This window comes from Notolepis coatsorum (genome assembly GCF_963971535.1).
Source record: "Notolepis coatsorum genome assembly, chromosome: 12".
NCBI classification, from domain to species: Eukaryota; Metazoa; Chordata; class Actinopteri; order Aulopiformes; family Paralepididae; genus Notolepis; species Notolepis coatsorum.
In genome coordinates, this window is record NC_140176.1 from 90,186,362 (window position 1) to 90,203,794 (window position 17,433).

The following is a 17,433-nucleotide window of genomic DNA, read 5'->3' on the forward strand; positions in this document are numbered from 1 at the left end:
ACATTTCATTCACAAGCAGGCATGCGTTGTTCATGGGACGGGGTAGCACGGTGTGCAATCTCACTCGCTATTTGCATATCAATAGCGCCGGTCGTCAGGTGTGTTAAATACGTTCTCAGACACATTCACACCTAACATGTGACACGCACGTGGTGCGTGTCACCCCAGATGATTTCAATAACGCACCACTGTTCACAAGTTAGGTGTGAATGTATCTGAGAACGTATTTAACATACCTGACGACTGGCGCTATTGATATGCAAAGTAGCCCAGGTAGGGTACTTATAGCGAGTGCAGCACATTCCTGTGTGCACGCGCGTGCACGCGCATTCTGCTCAAATCTTCGTCCCATGAAGAACGCATGAGCATAACTGAGCATAACCCACTTCGAAAGAGGGGCCTACGCATAACCAGTTCAAAACAAGGCGGACAGTAGGTTCGTGGCTGCCACAGGCTTGCCCCTTGAGAGGATTCTCCGGCGCTGCAGCTGGACCCTACTCCTCAGGCTGGGCTACTTTCCCAACTCTGCGGAAACATCAAAGTACACCGCCACCTGCATCAGTGGACACTTTGTAGTCGCCGCCGCCCACACAACAACTCAACAGAGATGCGTTTATTCCGATTCAAACAATGCAGTTCAATTTATTATGGCGTTGTTTCAAAAGTCCGACCGGATGAGAAACTAGTAGTGTGTAGTAGAAGTTATTTGACTCCTCCGTGCGCTGCGGGGGTCGGGGGGATCCTCTGGAGACGGTCGTCGTTATGGACACGTCCAGCCGCCTCGCGCGTCCACAGCCGCCGCGTGCCAACCACCACGAGCTTCGAGGAGAAACCGCGCTGTTGTCAACACAATGCGTCGTCGGTCACGCGCCCGCGCGCATACGACGAAGCCGTGAGCAGCGCCAGGGGGGACCCCGAGGGGTTCTGGGGGGATCAGGCGCGCGGAGTGACTTGGTTTGAACCGTGGAGTAAAGTTCTGCACGTGGAGGACGCCGTTTTCCCCAACTGGTAAATACGCTGCGTGGAATGCAGTTGTTGGGCTACTTTTCATTATTGTTAGTATCCTATGTTACAGTAGGTTAGAGACCTAATGAACAAGGTGGATTGTGGGTAAACTTGTACCTGTTTTTACACAACACCCTTGCTTCCCAGGTGAGGGCTGAAGACTTTGTACATTACCGCCACCTATAGGCTAATAATATGTCCTCCACGGTGTTGTCAACAAGTACCCTGATGGAAACAAGACAAACGTCTTTCTCAGGTCTGCATCCCCTTAACAATTGTATGTATTGAGCCGTACTGTATTGTACCCATTCTGCAATCTGTTAAATAAAGTTTTCATTCATTCATTCATTCATTCATTCACCCGAAGTACTACTGTAGGTCTACAGGCGCCTGCTGCAGAGGATGAATGAATGAATGAATGAATGACTTTTATTTATACAGCACCCTTCACAGCACGAATGCACAGGGTGCTTTACACTACAGCTTATATAAAAAAAACACAACAAGACAAAATCAGAAATAAATGACAACAACAACAACAACAACAACAACAACAACAGACAGCAGTTAAAAAACAGTGAAACCAGATAAAAAAAGTAGAATAAAATAATCATGAGTCACTAATTAAAAAACAAAACTATAGGAACAGTGAGGACAAGAAAGAGTGCCTATGTATGACCGAAGGCCTGTCTGAACAAATGTGTTTTTAGTTGTTTTTTAAAAGAGTTTTCATAGGGGGCAGTTCGCAGGTCCAGGGGGAGAGCGTTCCAGAGCCTTGGTGCCGTCACCTCGAAGGCTCGATCATAGGGCTGGGCGATATGGCAAAAAATCATATCGCGATAACTAATAATTATCGAAATTGTTATAAGTAAAATGTTTTATTTAAATTTTTTTTAACAACAGATGTATGTTTATTTTGCAGCAATTCTTTGTCGTTGCCGCCATCTTTAGTGTTACAGCCCCTCACACTCCAGTTCTCAGGCTGCAGCTGGTTTGAAAGCGAAAGTAAACCGGCTTCTCTGCTGGCTGTGGCTCCAGGGGAGTTGAACAGTTCTGGCTCTGCTAGTTTATTTACTATCTTTTGATGCTTTTTTGGTGGACAAACCACCGCACCGTGACTCGTGACTGGAGTCTAGCTCTGCTAGCACACATAGCCTACTGTGTACAGACGGTTTCAAACTGTATTTTAAATTAGAAAGCACAAAATAAATAAACAAAATAAATGGACAAGAGAAAAATAAATCTCAATTTGGTCAGTATTGTCATTTGGACAAGCAAAGCCATTACTTTAAGTTGCAGGCAAGAAAGACAAGTCTGTCCACTGTCTCTGGTTTTAAAACTGCCCTGTTGCAGGTCACACAAAAAAAGAAAAAAAAGAAATTAAAAAAATCGATATATATTTTTTTCGATCATTTTTTTCCCCGATATCGATTATTAAAATGTATCGCAATATTTATCGTTATAGTTATATCCGCCAGCCCTACTCGATCACCCCTGGTTTTCAGCCTGGACCTGGGGACCACCAGATGAAGCCCTCAGGAGAAAAACACATTATTTACTGTAGCCTACCATGGTACAGCGCCATGGAAGAAGTCTCATAATAGCCATGGTACCACTTTTGTACGTAATACCCCGGTAATACCGTGGTATAGACTAATCCAATTTATGCAACTCTTTGGTCATTGAACTACCATTGTAACTGAGGGGTACAATTCCCTGACTGTATGGTTAGATATGATACTTACTACCACTACCTCTTGTACTTTAGACTCTGGCCACCCAGTACTAGGTATGAATATGTTGAACACTCCCACCTGATAAACGGATCCAACACAAATGTACCAAATCGAAAGTTTGAGTTTTAATACATAGCAAAAGGTATGTACAACGATCACTTAATTACATTTATGATTTGAAATAGTATGCACTTTTATGGCAAATGAGTATTCGTAGGTAGATCAATATCGAATGTCCAATCTCTGATTGCGCAGGAAGCAAATATACAACCTGGAATATTTAGGGAACAATAGCAATGATACTTGAATGATTATATAGCTGGATACACTAGGGGAAGGTTCCGACTGCTTGTAGGACAGCTGGAGGGGGGGGGGGTTAGAGAGTCACTGGCTGGATCCCGTCTGGCCGAGGGTATCTTGGGAGAGTCCACAGTTGTGCGACACGGTGCCCAACGATCCTCGATCCACAGATGAATGCAGTTGGACCCTCTGTGGCCGGCGTCCTCCGGTCCACGACGGAGAGACGTGAGGCGACCTCACTGTGCAGAGCGCCGTCTCACCTGTCGTCCTCTCCGGGGGGGGGTATTTCCAACACACCGCAGTGTTGGCCTTTATCCATAGAATAATCAAAGTACTCAAAGCATAATCCAAGCCGGGGAAGGCTAGCCGTCGTCGGTAGAATAATCCAATATACAGGTCCACTCGCTCTTTGGCCTGGAGCTCCTCGGGTGCAGCTTCACGTGGGGTCAACCACCCTGGATAAGCGTCCAGCTGATGCCCGAAACGATGGGGGTGCTGATTACCATAGAACTCTTACCGCACGAGGCACTATATATGAATAGACTATTATTAGCTTAATAGAATACGTCCAACTCGACGATATAGTGCCAAATATGACTATTCAAATATTAATATACACAATGTCTCAATGCCGATACTGGGCCGAATTGGCCTTACTGCCCACACGTGGTTCGCGGGGAGGCTTTTGCGTCTGTCACTCTGTTGGAGGGTAAGGAACTGGACTAAAAGAAAGCTCTACTTTAATAGCGCAGTATATATACGCACTATGAACAAATAGTACCATTAGTGGTGCGGTAGACATATTCCTACGCGGAACTAGGACTTGTCCATACATGTTGAGCGGTACGATTGAACCTGGTCTGAGGGGTATGGCGACCTGGCACCAAGGTCTCGTCCAATGGTAGAATGGAGACTATTATGGGATGTTCAGTAGACTAGAAGGGATATTCAATGCATATTGTATAAGGAATATACAAGCAGGGAACAAAATAAGTACCAGCCAACCGCCAATGGCTGGTAAAGAATCTGCCTGGCTGGTAGTTTTTAAAATCTACCAGCCAAATGGCTGGTAAGTCAAAAAGTTAAGTTTGTTCCCTGAGAGCAGAGCTACACAGCAGTGCGCCTATTTTGCGAGCCGAAATAAGTCTGTGGTTTTTTCTTCTTCTCACAACGGGTCAAATGCATCTAACATGCATTGCATCGTCGCCATTCCTTTATGCCCACATCGCCTGAAATGAACGTTATGTTAGCGTAAGCTAACAAGCTAATCCTGATCAGCGGCAAAGCCATAGAGAACAGCAGACAGTGTGGACTGGGGAAAGGGAAATGGGGGGGGGGGGGGGCACTCTCCCTTTCTCTGTGTGTGTGCGTGCGTTTGGAAAGACGATGAAGTCACTAGTCAGGACTCAGGAGAGGAGTATATTGTAGTAAACTGAGGATTACTGAGGATGCACATAATGTTGATATTCAAATATAAAAAGGTTTAGAGAGGAGTGGAAGTTTGAAGACAGACTAGACTACAATATGATGCGGGGGTGGTGAGTTGAAACAGTGTGTGTGTCCCCGACCCCACTTCTATGTTTCAATAAATTATTTGCATTTAAAACTATTAACGCTGACTCATTCCTTCAGTCCACTCAAAATGATGCTAATATTCCTTATGTTGTTTATGATATTAATTGAAAATAGCATATGAGAGTATTATATAGTAATAATAACACATGGCGATATACTAAAAAGCTATTTTAAATTTTTGGCTGGTAAAAAATCTGCCTGGCTGGTAGTTTTTAAAATCTACCAGCCAAATGGCTAGTAAGTCAAAAAGTTAATTTTGTTCCCTGTATACAAGGGATATCAGGGGATATACAAATACAATTAAATATATATATATAAATAAATATATATATTCGGTTTAATCTGATCCTTCAGAACAGCCGCCCCCTAATTGGTCCCAACCTAATTAGTTAAGCAGAGACAGATTAACCGCACTGTCTACCACTCAAGGGTTCGCTGTAAGGGTCAGTCAACTCACAAAGTCATAGGGTCATGGTCATCATCGATTGTGTCTGGGAGTCGGGGCAGTTCTATGAGCCTCGCCACAGGACGGGTGTAAATGCGCCCCTGGACGAGTACTTCAGCTGCTCGGACCTTGCCATCGGCACCGGTGATCACTTTGCTTACGCGGCCAGCCGGCCACATAGCTCTGGGTAGTGACTGGTCAATAATCATGACGACTGTTCCTTCCGTCAAATTGTCTCTCTCTTTTACCCACTTCTGGCGGGTCTGTAGAGACGGTAGGTAGTGCAGTAGGAAACTGCTCCAAAACTTGTCGGCTAATACTTGGCTGTACCTCCACATTCGTCGGCCATTCGCTTCTTCAGGCCGGTACATTGTCTGGGGTAACGCGGGATCTAGCCGCCCCATCAGGAGGGTGTTGGGGGTGACTGGGTCGACATCTGCTACATCACTGGAGACGTAACCGAGGGGCTTTGAGTTCAATACTCCCTCAATCTCCGTGAGGACTGTCATTAGGACTTCTTCCGCCACAGTCTGGGCCCCAAGTACTGCGTACAGGGCTGTCTTTATAGAACGTACTTCTCGTTCCCAAGTTCCACCGAAGTGGGGTGCGTTTGGGGGTTGAATTGGAAGTCAATCTGGGCTGGAGCGAGGTGGGTCTTAAGTTCTGGGCCCATAGCTTGGAAGCTCTCCCTCAGCTCTCTTTCTCCGCCTTTGAAGTTTGTCCCGTGATCGGACAATAATGTAGACGGTTTTCCTTTCCGTGATGTGAATCTTCGGAAGGCCATAAGGAATGAGTCTGCGCTCATGGTCGGAAGGAGCTCGATATGTATCGCTCTGGTGGTCATGCATTTGAATACAATACCCCACCGCTTCTCGGTGCCTCTTCCTTTCTTTATGTGCAGCGGGCCAAAACAGTCCATGCCTGTTGAGTGGAATGGCTTGTCGCCGAGTCGGAGGCGACATGGAGGTAGGTCAGCCATCCGTGGTATGCTGGGTTGCGCGCGCCACTTTCGGCAGTCTAGACAGGTTCGCTGGAAGCGTCGCACCGCCTCTCTTCCTTGAAGTATCCAGTAACGACGTCTGATCTCCGCGAAGACTCTCTCTGCTCCTGCGTGGTGTACATCCTCGTCGTATTTCTTTATAATCAGCTCTGTGACCTTGTGTCGGCTGTTCAATACGATCGGGTACTTAATGTCATCCGGTAAATTGGGGGCTCTCCGCAGGCGACCACCCACTCTGATGAGGGTATGTGTGTCACTCTCGGGGGCCAGATGAATCAATCTGCTGTCTGATGGGACGGGCTTTCCTCCCTGTAGACAGTCTAGTTCATCGGGGAACGAGTCTCTCTGGGCTCGTTGCAGTAGAAGCAGTTCTGCTTCCTCGTAGTCAGCTGCTGACATATCAGCGGGGGACTGAATCTCTGGGTGGTGCCGCAGGAATGTCCGTTGCTGCGCACTCTCTATGGTAATGCAATCGTCTATGTTGGGGTCTGCGGAGACAACAGTGCTCAATCCACAGAACATAGGTTTCTTATTCTCAGCCTCCTCGTCACTTGCTTCCCTCGGGGTGGGCGTGGGCCAATCTCCTTCCGGGAGCTTGAGGAATGCTGGTCCGTCACTGTAGATGTTATGACGGGTTAAGTCATCCAGGGACATTCCCCGGGTGATGACGTCAGCTGGGTTGTGTTTTGTATCAACATAGCGCCAGTTTGCTTCTCCGGTTAACTCTCCGGTTAACTCTTGAATCTCAGTGACTCTGACTCCCACGAAGACTTTGTATTTGCATGAATCCGATTTGATCCAGGCGAGTACTGTCGTGGAATCTGACCACAGGATTGTTCTATGCACCGGAATGGTGAGCTCACGTTGGATGAGCGTGGCTAGATGCGCTCCTGCGAGGGCTGCGCAGAGCTCTAGACGTGGGATAGACTGTTGCTTGCGTGGGGCTATTCTCGAGCAGGCGAGGATGAATGCTGTGTAGATCTCTCCCCCCTCTTCTTGGGCCCGCAAGTAGGCTACTGATCCGTAGGCGACCTCGGAGGCGTCACTGAAGACGTGTAAATCCATTTTACATGTCTCTGGCCTCACCGTGGGTGGGAAGTAGCTTCGGCGTATATTGACGCCTGGGAGTGAGTGGAGTTCCATCTCCCACTCTCTCCAGGTGGATGCAAGGTGTGCGGGAATGGGGTCGTCCCAGCCCTGGTCCTTGTCCCACAATGCTCGTACAATCATCTTTGCCCTGGTGGTGTACGGTAGTATACATCCTAACGGGTCATATTGTCGGGCGAGTGTTCTGTACACACTCCGTCTGGTGGTCGGTATTGCCGTCGACCTTCCCTGCTCCGTGGTCAGGGGTTTGTGTCTATAGTGGAGCGAATCTGTTTTGAAGCGCCACACTAGTCCTAGTGTCATCTCTTGGGCTTCTCCTGGGATTGTGGCCATCCAGGTCTCGCTGCTCGCTGCCTTGTCCGCGGAGGAGAGGCTGCGCAGTACGTGCGGATCGCTGCTGGCCCACTGCCTGAGATCAAAGCCGCCTTTGATCCGAGAGGCGCGGAGTTTAAGTAGGAGAGCCTCGGCTTCTTCCTGGGTCGAAATGCTTTGTAGACAGTTATCTACGTAGAAGCTGTTCTTCACACTGTGTCGGACCTCTTCGTCCGCTGCTGGGTCCTCTGCGACATGTCTCTGTAGTGCAAATGTAGCACAGCATGGGCTGCATGTAGTTCCGAAAGGGAGGACTTCCCATTGGTAGATGGCTGGGTGCTCATCTCCTGGCCTCTCTCTCCATAGGAACCGCAACAGGGGCTTGTCCTCCTCTACTAATCTCACCTGCAGGAACATCCCTTTGATATCCCCGCTGATAGCCACCTTGTCCTGGCGGAAGCGGAGTAGTACGCCTAGTAGGGAGGGGCCGAGTGTAGGACCGGGCAATAGCTCTTTATTCAGATTTTGGGATCCGATCTGGTAGCTGCAGTTAAACACGATGCGGTCTTTGCCGTTGTGATGAACCTTGTGGTGGGGCACGTACCACGATTCAGTCGTCTGGTCGGCCTCTTTAATGTCAATCTTTGTGACGTGTCCCGCTGTGATGAGCTTCTCAATCTCAGCGCGGTATACACTTTCTTGGGCGCCGCTCTGTGTTTAGTAGGTACCGCTCTGTGGCGTCTTTCTTTGCGTGAAAGGTAGGCATCCGTATCTCAACACGCCGCTGACTGGGACTCTCTTTGTTCCCGTCTCGAGGAGGTTAATGGCGTAGATGTCGTCTTTAGAGCGAATGTCTTTCTTTTCGTTCTTAAAGGGCATTTGTTCTAAGGTCCATAGCCTCTCTACATGCTGCAGGAGTGCGGTGTCTCCCTCTGTGACTCGGGAGTGGAGACAGCTAGTGGCTGTGGTTCGGTTGAGAGATTTGGCGAGTGGGCCTTGGAGAGTCCATCCTAGGCGGGTCTCGACTGCTGCAGGACAGCCTCTGGGTCCGGTATGAACCCGGTCTATCGGGACAATGAGGTCTGCATGGGTCTGCATGGTCGGAGCCTATCAACAGTGTCGGGGTAGCACCGTCTATGAGTGGGATCGGTAGCTTGCGTAGATGTACATATTTCTCCATCAGCTTGGCTACGGGGTATGTGTACCGCGACAGTCCTATTTCTTGGCTGGTGAAAGCGTCTGTAATCCTGTACCGTCGCTCGGGCTGGCCGCTTGCTGCGATAGAGAATGAGACATTCTCGCCCTTTATCGTTTTCAAATCTCTTCTTATTGTCCGAATTGTCATTTGGTTTTCGCTCCCCCGCAGCCCTAGCTGGGCCGCAGCGGACGCGAGCAGAAGGGTCTTCTCTGACCCGTCATCAAGGACGGCGTAAGTGTCCATGACTTTATTCTGGTAGCTCAATGTCACACGGACTACCTTTAAGAGCACTCTGGCTCCGCTGCTGCTGGCGGGGTCGATGTACATGACGCTTGCTTTGCTGCTTGATGGTGCGGGTGGAGGCCGCCGTCTGTTACTGTCGTGGAGTATGTCCAGATGGGCTCCATCGCACCGACTGCACTTTTTCTTTAAGCGGCATTCGGCTGCCATGTGTGATCGCGCACAGCGAAAACAGCGTCTGTTGGACTTTATCCATTGACTCGCTTCCTCCGCATTCATCTTGGGGAATGAGTCACATTGTGACAGCCAGTGTTCTTTCTCACAGTAGGGGCACACTATCTTCCACTTCTCCTTTCTTGAGGGGGTACTGTGGCTCCTACTGCTTGGCACTGACTCCGATTGGTGCATGACAGTCACCGATCTTCTTCCATCATTTAGTCTCCTGGTTCCTTCTCTGGAGCCAGGGGTGCTCCGTCCGAATGTATCTAGCCGTAAGCTGCTGACTTCTCTCGCCAGGAAGTCGGCTAGATCGAGGAGGTTCGGTTCGGGGCTATTAGGGTCTCGGTGGTCTCTCTGCCGCCTAAAGCGCTCCTGTCGGGCGGGCGGTAGCTTCTCCAAGATCCTCTCTACATTTGAGTTGGCGTATAGTTCATGCCTACCCTTTTCCCTCTGCGCTCCCAGCATCCCTACCAGGGACTGCACTCTGATGGACAGGTCGTCCAGTGCTCGATTGTCTGTTGCTGGGGGTAGGCGGTCGATGTGCCTGATCTCCTGGATCACGTAATCCCATATACGTCCATATCTCTGGTCCAACGCTACCAGCGCTGCGGTGTATGGGGTCGTGGAAGTGGCGTAGGCGAGCGCTATGTTGTGCGCGCGGGGTACCTTTAAATGCTTCAGTAGTATCGCGTATTTATGGCGTTCATCAATGACATCCACCAACATTGTCTCCAGACACATGCGGAGCTCCGTATACTGGGCCCGGTTCTCCTGGGTGAAGTCTGGTACCATCGGTGTGCCAATGTATGACGCGGATTGTTGATACATCGGCGAGCGTTGGGGGAGAGGCCTCCTAGGCGAGTCTCCTCCTGCTCCTTGGCGTGGGCTGGTACCGGCTGTGTACCATGGCCCGCTGGTCCAGGTGCTGTTCCTCGGTGCGGGTCGTGCGTCGTGCTCACCCGTGAATAGCGTCGGGGGTCTGTAGCGCAGCTCCGCGGGGGTATAGCCTGGGCTGTACTGGACCTCCTGGTCCGGTAGAGTACTGTGCTGTCGTCGGGCGTGGTTCTCCTCCTCTTCCTCTTCGTCTTCCGTTAGGTCATCCAGGGCTTGTAGTCTCTGATTTAGCCTCTCCGCAGTGTATGCTGCTCCTTCCCGGTGGCTGGGTCTCGCTTGGACCGGTTGGGGAAGGGGGTCTGCGGGGGGTATAAACCTCGTCTGTTGGTCAAGTTCAGGGTCGCTTACTCGGCTAGGGGATGCCGCCCTGGAGTGATGTCTAGACGAGTTCCTGGAGCCTCTGGTGGAGGGAGGGGGTGTTGTCCTTCTGATCAGCTGTTCTATTAGTTGCGCTTGTGCTCTGTCGCGCTCGGCTTCGCGCTTGGTGAGATCCGATTCTCTCTGGGCACCGGTGGCGGCGCGCTGGGCGTCGGCCCGGTCTCTTGCCATATTCTCTTCCATCTGAATGCGTCTTATTTCCAGGCGTATGTGCTCTTCTTCGCTCCGTTGCTGTATCTGCAATCGATCGCGTTCACCCTGGAGTATTGCGTTCAGTAGAGGCTTTCAGGCTGACGAGGAATGCCTGCTGTAGTGTCCTCTCTGCCTCGCTGGGAGAAGACGGTTGTATAGGGGAGCCGTCCCTTGGGGTACTCCGTGCGGAGTCTTGGAGTTCTATCTCCACGGTGCTCTCCTCATCTTCTTCCGTGCCGAGTTCTCTCTCGGTAGTGTTGTCTTCCTCCCGGGACTCGTCGGGGACTACTTCTTCGGTATTGGCGGGGTGTAAAGTCATGTCTGGTTCCCCCTGGTCCCCACCGTGAGCTTGGTCAGTTACATTAGAACCCATAGGGGCCTCTATGGTCGGGGTAGCCTGGTCGTTAGGGTTAGACATAATTTTACTTTCTAGTTTTACCGCGTTTACTGTTGGTAGAAGACTAGGTTGTTGACTGACAGCGTTGACTGACAGCGTAAGCCTCTAGGTACTGAGGGAGCTGTCGTTTGCGCCGTGGGCGTTGTTGGTTAGGAGGATCGTTTCGTGGAGTGTTCATCATAGGCCATTTTAATATTAATAACACTATATTAATATTACACTGATTACCCTCCGGCTCGAAGGACCAATTTTAACTGAGGGGTACAATTCCCTGACTGTATGGTTAGATATGATACTTACTACCACTACCTCTTGTACTTTAGACTCTGGCCACCCAGTACTAGGTATGAATATGTTGAACACTCCCACCTGATAAACGGATCCAACACAAATGTACCAAATCGAAAGTTTGAGTTTTAATACATAGCAAAAGGTATGTACAACGATCACTTAATTACATTTATGATTTGAAATAGTATGCACTTTTATGGCAAATGAGTATTCGTAGGTAGATCAATATCGAATGTCCAATCTCTGATTGCGCAGGAAGCAAATATACAACCTGGAATATTTAGGGAACAATAGCAATGATACTTGAATGATTATATAGCTGGATACACTAGAGCTGCCGCGGTATTGATGTTTTCCTTACCGCACACATTTGCAAAATATTTCCTACCGCCGCGGTATTACCGCACACACACACACAAAAAAAAAAGTTTGAATGCATTTTTTTTGTAGTCTACTCTTTATATAGCATATAGCCTGCCTCTAGTCTAAATGTCTATCTTTAGAGGATGACTTTGCAGCATGAATATTGTTTGGGATTCGGCATGCACGCATTCGTTATTAAAAGTGAAACACGGATTCGAAGTCTCCCCTCGGTGTCGCGCCCGCCGGTTACCCCCCCGACCCTTTCTTCTTCTTATTATTATAACGTTACTACTTATGATTACAAAGGCATTCGATTTGTGGCATTAACGTTAGTATAGTTACACGTTCGTATTTACCGGACCACATAGCAAGGCAAGCGTTACTCAATTAATATCTAAGTTCCTTTCTTTGCTCAGAGCGTGCCGAGTTGTACCCATTCTGCGGTCTGTTAATAAAGTTTTCAATCAGACAAGTGTATAGAACGAAGGGCTTTTATTATAACATTTCGTTGCAGTAAAATCATTATGCCTCGTTCCCTGAGGAGCGACGGCGTCGGTAATCCACTCCGGTCTCCGGTGGGAGCTAACGTACTATTAGCCGTGTTGTGATGGCTGAGATTCAGGAAGTAAACGCACTGCAAGATGCTCCAAGCATGTGACGCGTATCTCTTCTGACCAATCAGTGGTCTGCAGTGTTTCATGTGACTTTTCTGGTACCCAATAGGGTCGCTTGGAATTTCGACAGAGAAGTAGGGTATATCTGCAGAGCCGCAAGCCCAACGAGAGCGTAATAATAATAATAATAATATAATAAAAAACAGCGGTGATGCCGGTATTCAGCCCAACGCTGCGGTGGGCATGATGTAACAGCGATACCGCGGTAATACCGATACCGCGGCAGCTCTAGGATACACTAGGGGAAGGTTCCGACTGCTTGTAGGACAGCTGGAGGGGGGGGGGGGGTTAGAGAGTCACTGGCTGGATCCCGTCTGGCCGAGGGTATCTTGGGAGAGTCCACAGTTGTGCGACACGGTGCCCAACGATCCTCGATCCACAGATGAATGCAGTTGGACCCTCTGTGGCCGGCGTCCTCCGGTCCACGACGGAGAGACGTGAGGCGACCTCACTGTGCAGAGCGCCGTCTCACCTGTCGTCCTCTCCGGGGGGGGGTATTTCCAACACACCGCAGTGTTGGCCTTTATCCATAGAATAATCAAAGTACTCAAAGCATAATCCAAGCCGGGGAAGGCTAGCCGTCGTCGGTAGAATAATCCAATATACAGGTCCACTCGCTCTTTGGCCTGGAGCTCCTCGGGTGCAGCTTCACGTGGGGTCAACCACCCTGGATAAGCGTCCAGCTGATGCCCGAAACGATGGGGGTGCTGATTACTATAGAACTCTTACCGCACGAGGCACTATATATGAATAGACTATTATTAGCTTAATAGAATACGTCCAACTCGACGATATAGTGCCAAATATGACTATTCAAATATTAATATACACGATGTCTCAATGCCGATACTGGGCCGAATTGGCCTTACTGCCCACACGTGGTTCGCGGGGAGGCTTTTGCGTCTGTCACTCTGTTGGAGGGTAAGGAACTGGACTAAAAGAAAGCTCTACTTTAATAGCGCAGTATATATACGCACTATGAACAAATAGTACCATTAGTGGTGCGGTAGACATATTCCTACGCGGAACTAGGACTTGTCCATACATGTTGAGCGGTACGATTGAACCTGGTCTGAGGGGTATGGCGACCTGGCACCAAGGTCTCGTCCAATGGTAGAATGGAGACTATTATGGGATGTTCAGTAGACTAGAAGGGATATTCAATGCATATTGTACAAGGAATATACAAGGGATATCAGGGGATATACAAATACAATTAAATATATATATATAAATAAATATATATATTCGGTTTAATCTGATCCTTCAGAACAACCATGGTTTAAACCAAATAGTAGTTTTCATTCAGACGGTATGTGACCAAAATGATGGAAATACCACAATACTTTTTGTAAGGGTTGTTTTGATTTGTCTGGTCAGATGCTGACAATATTGTACCTCTGTTTCTCCGGTGTGTCTCCGGTGTGTGTGTGTGTGTCCCCCCAATTTATGTACGTCGAATGCCCACTTGCATTCATGATTAATTGTATACAGGTACACCTTAAATTATTGTAAATGTGCTGCAGGCTTTGCTTAGTTGAATGACTATAAACATTTATTTTTTAACCTAATAATGTGTTTACGTTGAAACCAAGGACACGGCCACTGTGGGCCACATCAGGCAGGATGTCTCACTGTCTTGCAACACAGCACGACGCCAGACGCCATCTGTTCCCCCGCTCTCCTCTTAACTGGTACGCAGTGAGTGAGTGCACCGAGTCGACTCGAGACTCCCACCTTGTCAAGGACTCCGTGGTCGGGGACAGATGTGGTCTGTGGTTTTGGCAAAGGAGGCTGTGCCTATCTGTCCTCGCCATCGACTTTGTTGCTGCATGACAAAGCGAACCCTCTCGTCGTAGCATTGTAAAATGTATTGTTAAATTGATTAATAATCACTCGTTCATTCAATCTTTATTAAATCTCGAAGGATCATTGGGGGCGCAAAACTCTTGATTTACAACGATGTCGAGAAATACAAAAAAAGAAAACAATTATAGAAACAAATCAATTCAACGTTTTAAATAATTAAAAACAAATGCAGACCGGTGGTGAAGTGGTTTGCTATTAAATATTTAAACCAACTGATAGATACTAATGAATTGAGTTTTTTAAAGTGCATCGCAAAAAAAACATCCCATTTTCTAGGCCGGGCACAGAAGCTAAAAGCAGAGTTTCCCACTCCAGTGCAAACTCTGGGGACCTCACTATAATAATAATATTAATAAACCAATAATGGCCGCCCTTATACAGAAAAAGATTCCAATGCAACTAAGTCACACCTCTCTGCCGGAGAGGACCACCCAACCTTATTATAGGATATACATTACAATGATGATTATTTTTTGTACCCATGGCTCGCCACAGGTTTGTGGGCGGGGCGTTGAACGTGTGCTACAACGCGGTGGACCGACACGTGGAGCGCGGCCGCGGAGACCAGCCCGCCATCGTCTACGACAGCCCTGTGACGGCGAGCAAACAGATCATCACGTTCAGCGAACTCCAGCAGCAGGTTAAAAAAACACCATAAAAATATCATTTGACACTTGGTATTCGACCTTTGACACAACGCTGCTTATTCATAGTATTCTAGTGACGTCCAATGCGTTCCCTACCGATATTGCATACCGGTGTGCCATAAACGCAGCTCATTGGCCCACGGTTGTCATTGAATGGTAATAATGGCTTACCTGATAAGATAAGATATTCCTTTATTGATCCCCTTGGGGAAATTCAGGCATCATAGCAGCCTGGTGGGGGAATGGGGGAGGGGAGGTACAGGTATGGGCATGGTAATAGTAGGTAAAATACTGGAAAGTATTTTGTTTGCTTGCATGTAATTCTAGTCATCTTAATTGTTAGTTTCGTTGTGCATTGTGTGTTGAGTACTGACTTTTAATAATTCTGTTTTGCAATAGTAATTGTTTTTGTATGTTTTTTGTGTGGACCCCAGGAACACTAGCTAATGGGGATCTGTAATAAAATAAATAAATAAAATAGTAGAAAAAGAAGACATAAATACAGGCAATAAAATTATAGTACAGTAGAAAAAGTAAATTCTATCACATTTGCCTGTTGTTTGCCCACCAAGATGTCTGCGATGATGACGTAATGGAATGCTACGAATAACGTGGGCGTTCTTCACGTGACTCGTATCTCGGTGCCCTGCTTTGCTCAGGTTTCCAAACTGGCCGGAGTCCTGGTGAAGCACGGGGTTCAGAAAGGAGACCTGGTGGTCATATACATGCCCATGGTGCCGCAGGCCATGTTCACCATGCTGGCCTGCGCCCGGATCGGCGCCCCCCACAGCCTCATCTTCGGCGGCTTCGCCTCCCAGGAGCTCTCCGTCCGCATCAGTCACGCCAAGGTCAGAGGTCGTCCCGGACCGCCGTGCGCTTGTGCTTCGTGATTTCCCAGACTAAAGAAGACATTCTCAATTGACTTAACCCTTTCACTGCCACACGACAGCCGGTTAACCCTTTCACTGTGACAATACAGAAGGTTAGCCCTTTACTAGCACACAACCGACGGCGATGCTCCATCATTAGCATCATTAGCTCCGCGGAGCTAATGATGCTAACGATGGAGCATCGCCGTCGGTTGTGTGATAGTAAAGGGCTAACCTTCTGTCGTGTGGCAGTGAAAGGGTTAATGTTATCCTTCAGCAGACGATTGCTCTCATTCAGTAGGACCTCTTTAACTTTAGTACCCATTAAAGACCCAAGTGTGTTTTTGTGACGTGTGTGCTTATCATTTTCACAGTGATAATAACTAACCTGATTCATTATTTATCGATTGACTAATCGCCTCGACCGCGACATCGATAAAATAAGATCCAAACAGAAGAACGAGATAGAATATACGAGCAATACACATTTTATAAAGTAGCAGCAGGAGACACCATTGAAGTAGCTCTGAATATAGCTCTAAATATAGTACAGTGATCACACAGATCACACGGCACAATGTGTGCAATTGCGCGTGCGAGCGTGCTCCAGTAAATAAATGTGCATGTCGATTGGTTAATTTCTGTGTGTGTTGTTGTGTACGTCGTCCGTTTATGTCTGTATGAGTGGTGGGTGGGCAGTAGAGGATGACATCTTTTCGGGATTTTGAAAAATCCCGTGACCCGCGGGATTCAATTTCACTTTGAATCACGTGATCGGGCAGGACCGGGAGTCAAAGTCAACAGGAGCGGAAGGGAGTGGGAACTATGACAACAAGATCAACGGGATTTGGACGGGAGTGATATTTGAACAAGTATTATTATATTCAATAAATACAGTGCGATGTTAGATGTAAATGTTTGGCGGTTTTATATTTAACTATAAGGCGGACACAATGTGACCCATGTACTGCATATTTTATACCGAGGAAGAAAAACGGAGCAGGTTTGGGATGGGAGTGGGATTCTATAAACGTTTGGCTCGGGATTGGGACGGAATTGGGATCTCAGTCCTCTGTGGGAGTGGGAGGGAGTGGGATTTTTTCTTTTTAACTCTCATTTGGGATTGGGATGGGATTATTTCTGTGGGAGTGGGAAGGAGCGGGAGTCAAAATCCACTCACATGTCAGCCTCCAGTGAGCAGGCAGGCAGGCAGGCAGGCAGGCGGGCAGCAGGCCGGTGTTGTTCTGGAGCCTGATTGCTTTGGGGGGGAAACTGTCCCAGAGCCTCTGCTGTTTCGGGGCTTTGTAGCTGCAGAACCGTTTGCCTGAAATAGTTTGTGGTCGGGGTGGCCGGTGTGTTTGATAATCCTGCGGGCCTCGCTGACCGTCTGTTATTTATATCCTGAATGGAGGGGAGCTCACTTCTGCTGACGTTCTGGGCTGTCCGCACGACTCTCTGTCTCCACATGACTCTCTGTCTCCACATGACTCTCTGTCTCCACATGACTCTCTGTCTCCACATGACTCTCTGTCTCCACATGACTCTCTGTCTCCACATGACTCTCTGTCCACATGACTCTCTGTCTCCACATGACTCTCTGTCTCCACATGACTCTCTGTCTCCACATGACTCTCTGTCTCCACATGACTCTCTGTCTCTACATGACTCTCTGTCTCCACATGACTCTCTGTCTCCACATGACTCTCTGTCTCCACATGACTC